Source organism: Linepithema humile, chromosome 5 (assembly GCF_040581485.1).
Source record: "Linepithema humile isolate Giens D197 chromosome 5, Lhum_UNIL_v1.0, whole genome shotgun sequence".
Taxonomy (NCBI): Eukaryota; Metazoa; Arthropoda; class Insecta; order Hymenoptera; family Formicidae; genus Linepithema; species Linepithema humile.
In genome coordinates, this window is record NC_090132.1 from 8,952,498 (window position 1) to 8,964,574 (window position 12,077).

Consider the following 12,077-nt stretch of genomic DNA (forward strand, 5'->3'; position numbering starts at 1 on the left):
TAAGAGTTTATATAACGTGTAAACGTTCGGCACTTTCAGGTGAATTATTGCCGTGATAAAAAGAAAGGATGGTGACAAAAGGAAACCTAGTTGAACCTTGAAAAGCGCATCGAAAACACCTTCGCAGCAGAACACTTTTCTATGGGCAGTAAAGATAAGTCGAAAGGGATCCCATAGATGACGCACATCCGTGAAATGCAACGAGAATTAAGATTTACAGCCAGTCGTATAACCATTGTGGCCCGGGCGTTGCTATAGCGCACAAATATGTACGTAACTAGAGTCAAGACGGCTTCAAGACGTCTCTGCGACTGTGACTAAACATAATATACCTTGTTGGCCCTTACGTGGTTATAAATATTTATCGACGACGAAGGAGTTGGCGTAGCGCGAGCTCCATGTGCATTTTATTTACTCTGCGGCATGTTGCAGGCGTGTCTCGATTTACGGCTGCGAGCGGTAAATAAACTGGTCACTTAGTTGTCCACTTTGATTCCTTTGAGTCAAGGATTCTGCTAGAACGCCAGGGCGTGTCCGCGTCATTGCCGAATCATCCTTACAGGATTCTGTAGAATACCTAATTGTACTCTCGTATTAATCGTATAAAATATTCGCAATGATGTCGGCAAAAATTCCACACCGACGCATTCCAGATCGCCTCGGACTTAAAAATCCTGGCGAAATCCGTAGAATATTGACGCGTCGACCTTCACGGGAATGTCGTTACGACGCACCGGCGATAATATATACGAAACAAGTTACGATTCTCGCAAAATCGGATGTCCCCGATGGAGAGGCATCGATGCGGCAAGGGTAGAAAAAGAAATCATTTCCCGAGGTTGGGCAGGCAGGCAGGTAGACAGGCAGGCAAACCCGGCATCGTAACGCTCGGTAGGCCCTTAAAACAGCGCTTATTGATTTATTTTACGAGGATCGTAAACCCGATCGGTCCTCTGGCCGATGACCGTTGTGCCCGATGAACTCCGTTCGTCAACGTTCTCGATCGTTCTCGCCGGTGAGAAATAAAGAAGAAAAGAAAGAGAAAAAAACGGTAGCAGGGGGCAGGAGGGTGGTAGAGCGAAGTGATCGGGGGGGAAGGAAGGGAAAAGGAAACTCGTTCGAAAAGTGCGGCCGCTCTCTCTCACGACAAGTCCGGGAGATATATTGTCGCGCGTATATTTACGAGGAGCCGGAGTTATAAATCACGAGTTCGTCTGCTTACGCGAGTCCGGCCGGCTCGGGACGGACCACGCACGTACACTCGCGCACGTGTGCTAGGCGTCCACGAGCGCGCATCCTCCCGCGTCGGTACACACGTACCGTTAGCACTCGGCCGACGTCGGCGTAATGGTTTTTCGATAATTGTGTAACTGTTTCACATCGCTGCCCGGTGAAACACGGCGCCGTAAACGCTTTAGAGCCTTTAACGACCGGGGTCTCTCCGCGGCCGCCGGGCGCGAATCCTCTTCTTTATTCTCCCCCGCTCGCCCCGACGGCCCCTATAGCGCGGAGGATTTCTCCGTTTCGCTCCTTTCGTTGTGACGCGACGCGTGCGCGGAATGAGAGCCACCTCGGCACGCTCTCGCGAATGCGCCGCGTGACGTCTTCTTCACATCAGCGGCCCGCGTGCGAGAGGAGCGCGTCTCACGCGACGCTTCTCGAGATTAGCGCCTTCGGCGAGCGAGGGTCGCTTAGACACGCGCGGAGGTACGCGTGCGGTGATGCGCTTGTAATTTTCAAGTTCGGCGCCGGTAACGTTCGCGTATGTGCCACTAACGCGAGTTTCCACATTTTCGCGTACCTACATGCAATTTGCGTAATCGATTTATTCGCATAGACGCATTTGCAAGTCTACATTCGCGATCATTATAGTATTCATTCGGCATCTCTGAGCCACGTAAATGCACTTGCTGAAAGAAAAGTCACGATCTGGCGCTATCTCGACAATTAATTTGAAAAATAACTCACGATAATAGCACGCACTAAGGTAAAATAATGTATAAAAAAAGAATTATCTTGTTTTAACTATTGTAACCGCAGAAATCATTATAATAGAAATTCAATCCGTTGACTGCGTTGCATTATTGTATGATACAATATTGTATCGATTGTAACGTTAAATAACATATCAAACACAATTGCCGAAAGGGTCCAACGCGATCACGCGAAATATATGGAAGCGTGCGGTTAAAGGATGCCACGAACAAATTAATTTAATTGCACCCGGGCGATGGCTTTTGGCGGCCGAAAGCACACAGCGAATATATATATTGCGAAAGAATCATTTGGCAAGTAGAACGAGTTCCTTTGAAGATGGCCGTGGACCGTCAAGATCAAAAGGCACGTCGTGCGGCACGGTTAGAGGTACATGTTTTATCTCTACGTTGTACCATCTTAACTTCTCCACGTTCTCGAGAAGCGCGCGCGGCACTTTACGACTCCCATGGACTCTAGGCGGTTCAAGGACTTTCTCGACCGGGCAGAAGTGTCCTACATGCTGACTCTGGTTTTCCCAAAAAGCCCTCGTCGCAAGATTCTGCGATTTCTCTCACCCTCGCCGAGGTCTTTTGAAGTCGTTTGGTTAGCCCAGACATCGCGCTGGGCGAGGCAAGATGGAAGTTATTGAATCGGTGGATTGCATCAAGTTTCTTTTGCGTTTAACCCTTTCAGCCTTTTCAAAGGCCTTTTACTCGTTTTATCTCTAAAAATATCACGGAGCATCTTCTAAGATTAAAAAATCGAAGATTCGAACAGCGCGCTTTCTTTGTTAAACAACGAAAATACGATTGCGCTGGTATTCTGTCAGCTGGAGCAGCAAAATAGTTTCGAAGATTTATGACTTAGATTGCGCAAGATAACGCAATTACCAAGTGCAGGGCATGAATTGCGTCAGTATATTTACAAATGTATCAATAACAAAATCTTGCGGAAGTTTCTCAACGATACCATCACGTATTATATTACTAGTGCAGCAAAGTGCAAATGGTAGTTAATTAATTCCGAGCGCAACTCTTGGTCATATTCCAACGAGCTTCTTAGCATTTCGCCTTTGTTAATGAAGAAGAAACGATTTATTAGTTATGTTGTACTTCTTGAATCTTCCGGCACGAAAGTGTACTTTATTAATGACCGACTTACTTTTATTAATGGCTCACGTGCGCTCACGGTTAGTAGAAAATGTATTTTAGGTTACAAATTAACATTTCTTCCCCGTTGTGCAATTAGGTTCGGCTTCAACAACTAGCAGAGATGTCATGGTGTTTGGAGAGCGCGCCAGCTCTTAATAAAGGACATCGAAGAGGTGGACGTGCGAGGTATGCCACGCTCGAGAAATCAAACGTCAATTCGGGACACAATACTTGGGGCAAACTAGATCGATTCTCAAGCGTCTCGGCAACACTTCGTCTACGCCGCGCGTAGTAATATTGCTGCCTCAACTTTTAGTTTCTGACGTGATCCCGTGCGAATTCCGCACACGGATTTCCATTTCGCCGTTGTAGCGCTCGCAGTGCGTGATGGGAATAAGGAACACTGATATGGTTAGCGCCGCAAATGGCGCCGCTGTCTGATTGATCGAGAATCAAACGGCCAATTTGCTACTTTTACCTCGCGCGAAGTCTCGTTCTCGCCGACGTCGCCCGTAACTTTCTCCAGGAAGGGGTGGCTCGTTTCCTCCATCGTGAAATGACGGAAAGCGTCGCGCGAGGAAGCGAAGTTCGAGAAAGTATCTCGCTTAAATATTCGTCGCGCGAGTAAGTCGTTGACGGATATTTATGTGTTTTCCACGGCGCCCAAGAAACAACCGCCGCCCATGCAAGAAATTTGTTTTCAACCTCTTCGGCAATCTTCAGATGTATTTTACGTTTGCTCGTAAAATTAATAACGGCCGTATTACCGACTACTTTTTACTAAACGGACTTTGGCGCTGATTTCTTAACTTGTTTAATCTTTTGAAACACATTTTTTTTTTCATGATTAATAAAAATATACAAATTAATTCTAGTTTATTAAATTCAATAAATCAGATTTGATTGCATTTTTCAAACTTGTTTGAAGATTTAGAGATATTTCTCTAACGCGAGTTGACGCTAAATACTTTTTTTTCAGAAAGAGGGCAAAGTTCATCTTATTTTATTTGTCAAATGTATGTAAAAATCGATCGTGCTGATGTCCGTTTCGTTCTTGTTACAGATGTTTCATGCAACGGCAATAAGAAGCGACCGGTCGATTATACTCGCAAGCGGCATTTATCTTCCCAGGGATCGATAAAAGGGTGAGTGTGCGAATTATCGAGTTGATTGGATCTCGTTGCTGCCGAGAAAGAGAGAGAGAGAAAAAAAGACGGTCTCGCGATGAGCCCATTCCTTGTCTTCATCTGCATTGGTTTTTTATTAACGGCGCCCCATCGAGATATCTCTCAAAAACCATTTCGCGTCAATGAACGCCGTCGTTGTCCGTAATAAAGCGATATCTGTCCCGGCGACAATCCGTGAAATAACGTTTCACGCGACTCTCCCGGCGCACTGGAAAGCGGCGTCTCTCGCCGCAGCTGTACGCTTTATAAATTAGGAATTTCCACGGTAGAAATGTACCGTTTAATTCGCCGTGTACTCGCTACAATATTGCGCGTGCATCGTATACGCGGTTTTACTTACACGCGGTCTTTCCGTATTTCCTCATCCTATCGCCTCATTTGAAATCGTTAGTGTCGGCGCATAAAATGCGGTATCACATCCCTACGACTCCCTTATGTACTCTCTTAATCTCTCTTTCGCCCTTATCAGAGCCGCATACTTAATGCACTTAGAAACCGAGGTTCGTATTCATAACTCGCTGTTAGCGCTGATAGTAGTGCCGTGCAGGCCACGTAAAAAGCATTAGAAGGTCGAGAGCGGTATTAAAAGTCAGTTTCGAGTTGGCGATGTAAGAAAATATACCGGGCGTATTACCTGCGAGCCGAGCATGAGCCGGGCGCAGCGTAGATCTGTTTCTCGATAGAAAAACACCTACACTTATCGCGACATCAGAAATAGGCAGCTCCTTTGTCGATTATGCTTAACGAAAACGATCGTGCGGCTGAGTTTGAATTTAATAAAAAAGTGCAAGAAATTATCAACACAACGATGAAAAATAGGTAATTTCAAAGTACAAAGTGTATATTGCAAGAAAAATGTGTAACAATCGTACAGCTGTTCCCATTCACAGTATTATTTTTCCACCTTGCGCTTTGTGCTTTAAATGGTTGCTCTGTGACTTTGTAAAATCTTTGGAAAAATTACAGTACACTAATGAGACGTCCGACGCTCAGCTATCGATCCAAACGATGTAGGACGCTTTTTTAAATATTTGAATATTTTATTAAAATACTTGAACAAATATATTTTCCAGAAGCAAAATTGATCAGCTCCATAAAATAAAGCTTAAAGAAGAATATAGAAATTTACAACAAGTGGAGAATTAATTAGTTTGACTTTTAAGAGGCTCCAGTGTAAGGCAGAAAATCTGTCAAATTAAAAGATGTAAGATAATCCGACAAGGATAAGACAATGGGTAACGAAATACGACGATGGACCACACGGGGATGGGTTTGCTTTTCGATACTTTCCATTATCGTAGATGAGAGTATCGTCTCTCGCGTAAATGGCAACGTATCCCTAACGTATCTCGCGGAAGATCGGAAGGCTGAGGCGAACGGCAAAGTTCAAAGTTGTCGAAGTTTCCGAATTTAGTAGCCGCGTGCCTGTCGCGATATTACGTACGGAATTATGTGCGGTGGCGGTGTGACGGCGGTGCGGCAGGTTGTATCGACCCGCAAGCAGTGTATCGGACTTTTAAGGCAAAACGACACGTCCGAGCGGTTTCTTCTTCCGCGAAAACTCTCGGCAACTTGGGCGGCCGCCTAATATCTGACGCACGGTCAACTTAAAACCGATAGCGCCGTATCTCGCTACGGATACGGGAGGAGCCGCCACGGTAATGTTGTGGTAGCACGAGGAGGAAAATCGCGTTGCCGCCCCCGTCGTTACCACATTTTGTACTTAACTGTATCTAGAGCCGCGCGGCCCCGATTCTAAGCTCGTGCGACGAGCCCCGCTAGCGGCTGGTAGCTCGCTTTCGTGTTTCAACGGTGTTCTAGAAAAGAAGGGGGAAAAAAAATAGGGGAAAGAGGTTGAAACGCGGAAAGAAGATAAAGCCCACGCTAATCGATTTGTTGCACTTAAGCCCGCGGTCCTTGGCCGCATAAATAAGGCGTCTCGCGTCTCTGCCCTCCTCTTGCCCGTCCGCTCGCACCGGCGCGCCGCAATATTATCCGAACGCTACTTGGGTCCCTTACGAGACGCGGCGCCGCGTGCGTGCAGCCGTGTGCGGTGGAAAAAAGATTGCGGCCCGGTAAACGGAACTTCATACCCGACAATATCAATTTCAAAGTTCGCAAACTTCGTCGCCGCATCGCCGAGCGTCTCGCGGGCGAGCGTACCTCGACTTAAAACTGATAGCTTCATATCCCGGCGGGCGTGCAGATGCGATAAGAAGGCTGCGAAAGGGTCGCGCAACCGGCGGCGGCCCTTTAAACGTTTGCTCGCGCGCGCGCGCGCTCGATATTAATGCCCGTTTCCACGACTTCGGCGTTACCCGCCGGCGAGATCGCCATAATTTCGCAAAATTGGTCGCCGCGGGACGTTTATAATGCGAGGCGGCACGTAACCCGAGCCACCCCGTGTATCTTCGAGCTACATACCGCGGCGGCCGCGAGCCGCGATGAAGTTATAATGATTAAAAGGTGACGACTTGATTGTGCGCGCCGCGCGACATAATAGCTCTCACTGCGAGTAATTGCGAAATCGGAAATCGCGTACGCGTTTCACCGATCGCGCTTTGCGATCTCATTGCTTTTATCTCTATCTATTCAGCCGTAATTTTCTCGCGTAACAATATGCATGCCTTGGCAAATATTCGCAGATATTATTGCAGCTTGCTTGTGTGCGCATAAAGGGTTATGTGCGCGTGTAAACGGTTATGTGATATGAGTATATGCATACAAGATGGGCGTATCGACAAGTGCATTAATATCTAATTTCTAACGTAATACTCAATTAAAAGTTATACGAACATTTTGGATCTAATCTTGAATAATTGCGCAATTGCACAATGTTCATGAATTTCTAGAGGCATGTGTGTACTATTGCGCGCATCTTACTTTATAAATCAAAATTTGATTTCTTTAATTTTTTTACATTGTTTATAATTTTTTTTTTTTTTAATGTAATATTTCCAACACGTGACAGATGAGACTTTGATTAATATATTTAATACATTATTTTGCATCTCGGCGTTATGTAAAAGGTGTAACGAAAACATCTTGTATGATAAATATTATTGCATGACAGACCAAATTGAAATGAAACGAGTTTGATGAATGGATGAAATTAAATCAGCATAATTATGACACGTTTGTTCAAAATATCCACGTATTTCATATTAATTTCGATTGAAAAGTGGTACAGGATGCCGCAGTTTGCATAATGATATTCTGTATTTATTGCTAAACTTAAACCAAGCAGAATTTAAGTAAATAATTGGAGTTCAAATTATATTAGAATAGCAAATACAAAGATGACAGATCCAAAAGATTCAAATTTTAATCTAAAATTAAATTATTAGATGTTGAAGAACTAAATGATTGAATTTTAAAGAATTAGAAAATCTAATTTTATTATTAATGAAAAAAAAGTCAAATCAACACGACAGAAACTAAAAAGGTATCTTATAAAATGCATCATTACACTTAAGAATTAAGTTGATTTATTGTTTCGCACGACAGTGGTAGAAATAATGAAAAGAATAACGGCAATAATTCATGATAAAATATTATTGAACGATAATGCTACTTTTAAACCGGCAAATTGCGTTTGACAAGTTTGCCAGTTCAGACGCGTCTTGAATTTAAGGTGAGCTAGACGATATTCACGGTTCGAGAGTCAAGACAATGGCCCCGGAAATTTAATTTGAAGTTTGTGACTAGCGCATTAAACGAAATATGTCAAATGTAATTTAATTTGTGAAATGCTCCTCTGGTGCGTAATAACAAGTACGTTACTGAAATGGAAAAGATACTCGCGACTTTTATATCAACGTCGACGATCTTAACGTTATCCCCGCATCGATAAAAGTGTCGTATGAAGCAATAAACGTATCAGATATATACCTATTTGCGCCTTTGTACAAATATGATGGTTTATTAACTGCATTTTCTTGAAAAATCCAGTTAATTTTGTAAAAACCGATAAAAACAGAATAATGTTTTAAAGAAATCATGTAATATTAACGGCGCGTTTTTGCAGCTGCAAAATTTGCATAATTTCCTATGCTTCCATATTATTAAGTCTAACTTAACTCGAGTATCTTGCATGAAATAGATTTCCAAGTGTGATTTGTATTGCCCTCGAGCTCACATTTCCATAAATAGCAAATCGAAAATTTAAAAGAGGATATATATATGATGCTGTTTAACGATGCTAAACTTCTAAAATTTAAATTATTATTTCCGAAATGACGTAGGAAGGATATATGAATTTGTGTGTCCAAAACGATTATGCAGAAAGCATATAAATGGCATCAAGCTTGAAATTTATGTAATGCTGCATATTATTAAACCTAGATGTACAAAATAATTACAAGAATATCCGAAAATTACAGGACATCAAATTATACGGTAACAATTCATGGCGTCAACTGTCCTATTTTTGGCTTTTCATCGTTTCACACCCTTTGTGAATCTCGTTAATCGAATCTCATTGTCTCACGATAAAATAAGTTATTTGAACACAATTTTAGTAACTCTATGAATTTTAGTAGAATTATCGATTCTCTAATATTAAAGATATAATAACATTAATTAAGCGCGGAAAAATATGTTAGCGCATCGAATGAAATTACGAAATCGCGCGGAAATTCTCGAAATCCTTCGTACCGTAGCATCTTCCGCCGCGATAAATATTTCAGACCGATGCCTCTGCGTTTCCGTCAGCACGGCAAAGAGCAGAAATAAAGCCGCGCAACATTCTTTCGTCTCTTAGATCGGCGCGCGCCTAACGAAAAAGTGAGTTTTAGGGCGCACTGGTTACGTACATTTTTAACGAGGCTCCGGCGCAACTCTTCGAGATGCGATGCCTCTTGGCCGGAACTTTCAAGCCGCTCACGTCTCGGAACCGGTTAGATCACACGGTGAAGATCTTGAGGTGGCCTCTTTTCGGTTGCTGCACCTGAAGTATGCATCGCCATTATCATCGATGCTGCAGTTCAATTTCGGGCGTCCAGCTATTGGCGGGGGTGAACGCGCGGCGCGGGATTTGGCTCTCTCTCTCTCTCTTTCCCTCTCATCCTTGGTGTAAGTAAAGGGTGGCCCATGTGGTTAGAGTGTGACGAACGGGTGTACGTGTCAGCACTGCAAACCACCCTCATTTAATTTGCTGAGAGCCGCTGTATATCACCCGCCCATCCGTTTCCACCGGGAACGAGGCGGAAAACTTCCGTCTCGGGGATCTCTTCTCGCCGGTTGATCGCAACAAAGACGCTGCAGCTCGCGTGCCGACAACTCGCGTCGAACAGCGCACGGCGAAAATCCGGGGTGGCTTTGTACCGCTGTTGCGCGCCGTCCTCTCTCTCCCCCCCCCCCCCCGTGCGCGGATCGCTCTTATTCAAATAGTAAATTCACGCAACGAACGTATTTAACTTGGAGTCGCAAAACGTAAACTGGGACTGACGGCCGCTTTTCAGTACGTCATAAAATTTCACGGGCCTGTAATTATTTTCGCATTTTTTTTTTATGAGCTTTAACGTAAATAGCAGCGCGGAATTGAGTTTCCGAGCGTAACCCCTTGCCGCTTTTATTTCTAGCAGCACGAATATGACGGTTGTTATTGCGATACATGCGAGATTCGACCGAAATTCTTTTCGTCCGTTCATCAGGGACTTTTTGCCTTTTAGTATTAATCGAAGCGATTGATTCGCAATCTGATACATAGGATTCCGCTATGCGGTTTGCAATGAATGTGGTTAATACGGCATGGGGCGCGCTGATACATTTTGAAAGATCAATAACGAAATAGTTCACGAGCGTTCCACTTCACCTACCGATTTCCGCCCAAGCTCGGTCACTATCGTCGCCGTGTGTCTAACGAGTAATGCTTGTTCTGTGTCTCGCTATCTAAACTATTGGGTCATTAGTCAGCTATGCGAGAAATGTTTCGGCCGGCGGGCAAGTTAGGTAGTTGCCAGACAATGATATCGCCGTTGGGGCAAGTGATAAGACACGCTTGTGCATTATATACCTGCGTCGCCTGCCCTCGTCGCTTCAATCGCGCAGTAATGAAAAGGCGTTGCATTCTTTTTTTCCTTTCTCTTTCTCTCTCTCTCTCTCTCTCTCTTTTTCTCTCCGCATTCGACAAGCATGCGGTTATAGTTCAATAAAATATTGTAATTGGGCCACGCGCGAGAGCCGGATCAATACTCACCTCGACACGTTACTGCCCTTTCGCAGCACTTCGCTGAAAAATTGTTATTTACCGAGGCTTTAGAGCGACGCAAACGGTTTTATTGTTTCGCGAGAATTAGCGTCATGGAGTTGTAAACACGACTGCAATTAAATCGTCAACAACTATTAATTTCGCGCAACTAACAAACAAAATCGCGAAATTGCACACTTACACTGCGTAAACGCGCGTGTTATCATGAGTCACACACCGGCCTCCCCGTGTTCCTTTTATTTGTATTATTAACGTGACATATTAAAAATAATGGAATCTTCTCCGCGTGGTCTGCCTTCCCATTCTCATAACCCATAATTTTCAGCGGAATGTTTTCGAATGAGCATTTTCCTTCCACTTATTTAAACGTAATACTGTTTCTGCAAAATTTGCATAAAAGCCATCCTCCCAATTTTTATTCCGCAAGCAGGAAAAGTAAACGGTTTTAGTCGGAGAATACTAAAGCGAATATTGCGCTGCAACAACGAAAAATTAAATTGCACAGAAAATACCAGAGTTCTCACATGGATTGCAGTTCTGTTCGATATACATATGCATAACTATCCATTAATATATCATATTTCGTATAATTGCAGAACAAATAAACGGAAATTCACACCAGTAACATTGTGTTATATATTAAATTGTTCAATTTATTCGTGTATATCATACATATGAAAATAATTCCTCTACAAAGTTGATAAAACTTGGAATAGAACTTGTATCATCTTTCTGAAAATAGAGATATGTCATTCGCAAAATTAAGCACGGTTAAAAATTAGTATTTATATGGGAAATCGAGGCGCGGTATTCAAGACAAAGCGTTATTTAAAGCGTGAAACACAAATGCGACACGGAGGACTTTATGTGACAAGGCGCGGTTACAGTAGCGGTGCAGTTATCCTGCTGCAGCTGCGAAATCAAGCATGCTGCTTGTAGGCGGAGCACAGTTATACTTGTTTGTCTGAAGGCGGATCCACGCTATCCGAATCAACAAACAAATGCTAAGATATCTCGAGATGTAATCAAAACAAAGGAATGAACGAGCAAATATTTCCTCCTACATACTTATTTCGTTTATTGAAGAAAATGTAGAATTAAATTGAAAGGCAAACAAATTAATTCAGTTAATACACTGGTCGAATTTCTTTCATCTATTCAGACGGCGTGAATTGGCTTTCAGACTCGTTTCTGTGCGCTAACGCGCGGATGTCCCGTCGTTCCGCCTCGTCGTTCTTGCATTTAGATTCTATCGCGGTACCGTTTCGCCATATCTCCTGCCCCTTAATAAAGTAATTTACGAAGTGTAAAAGTCTCCGAATTGCCGGGAAACTCTTCAAATTCTGGCCGTCGAGTCGCGAGCTGAACAGGCGTACGTGAGCAATACGCTGACTCGGCCGAAAGTCTTAACTCGTTTGTTTGCCACTCGAGCGGAGATAACGTTTATTAGACCGCTTATTCAATTCTAAGACGCATACAAGAGCGACTTATATAGTTTGATAATCGTTATTGTGAATCGTCTGACAAATCTTATGTTTCGAGCAAATGATT

General features: G+C 43.5%; 1 protein-coding gene across 1 annotated transcript in view; it reads left to right on the forward strand.

The window, feature by feature from the left end:
- LOC105674045 (Linear Ubiquitin E3 ligase) overlaps window positions 1-12,077 on the forward strand; it is a 238,462-nt gene that overhangs the window by 91,944 nt on the left and 134,441 nt on the right. Inside the window, exon 5 of the mRNA XM_067354964.1 lies at window positions 4,192-4,273. The gene's annotated coding sequence lies outside the window, so the exon portion shown is untranslated. The remainder of the gene's footprint in view (window positions 1-4,191; window positions 4,274-12,077) is intronic.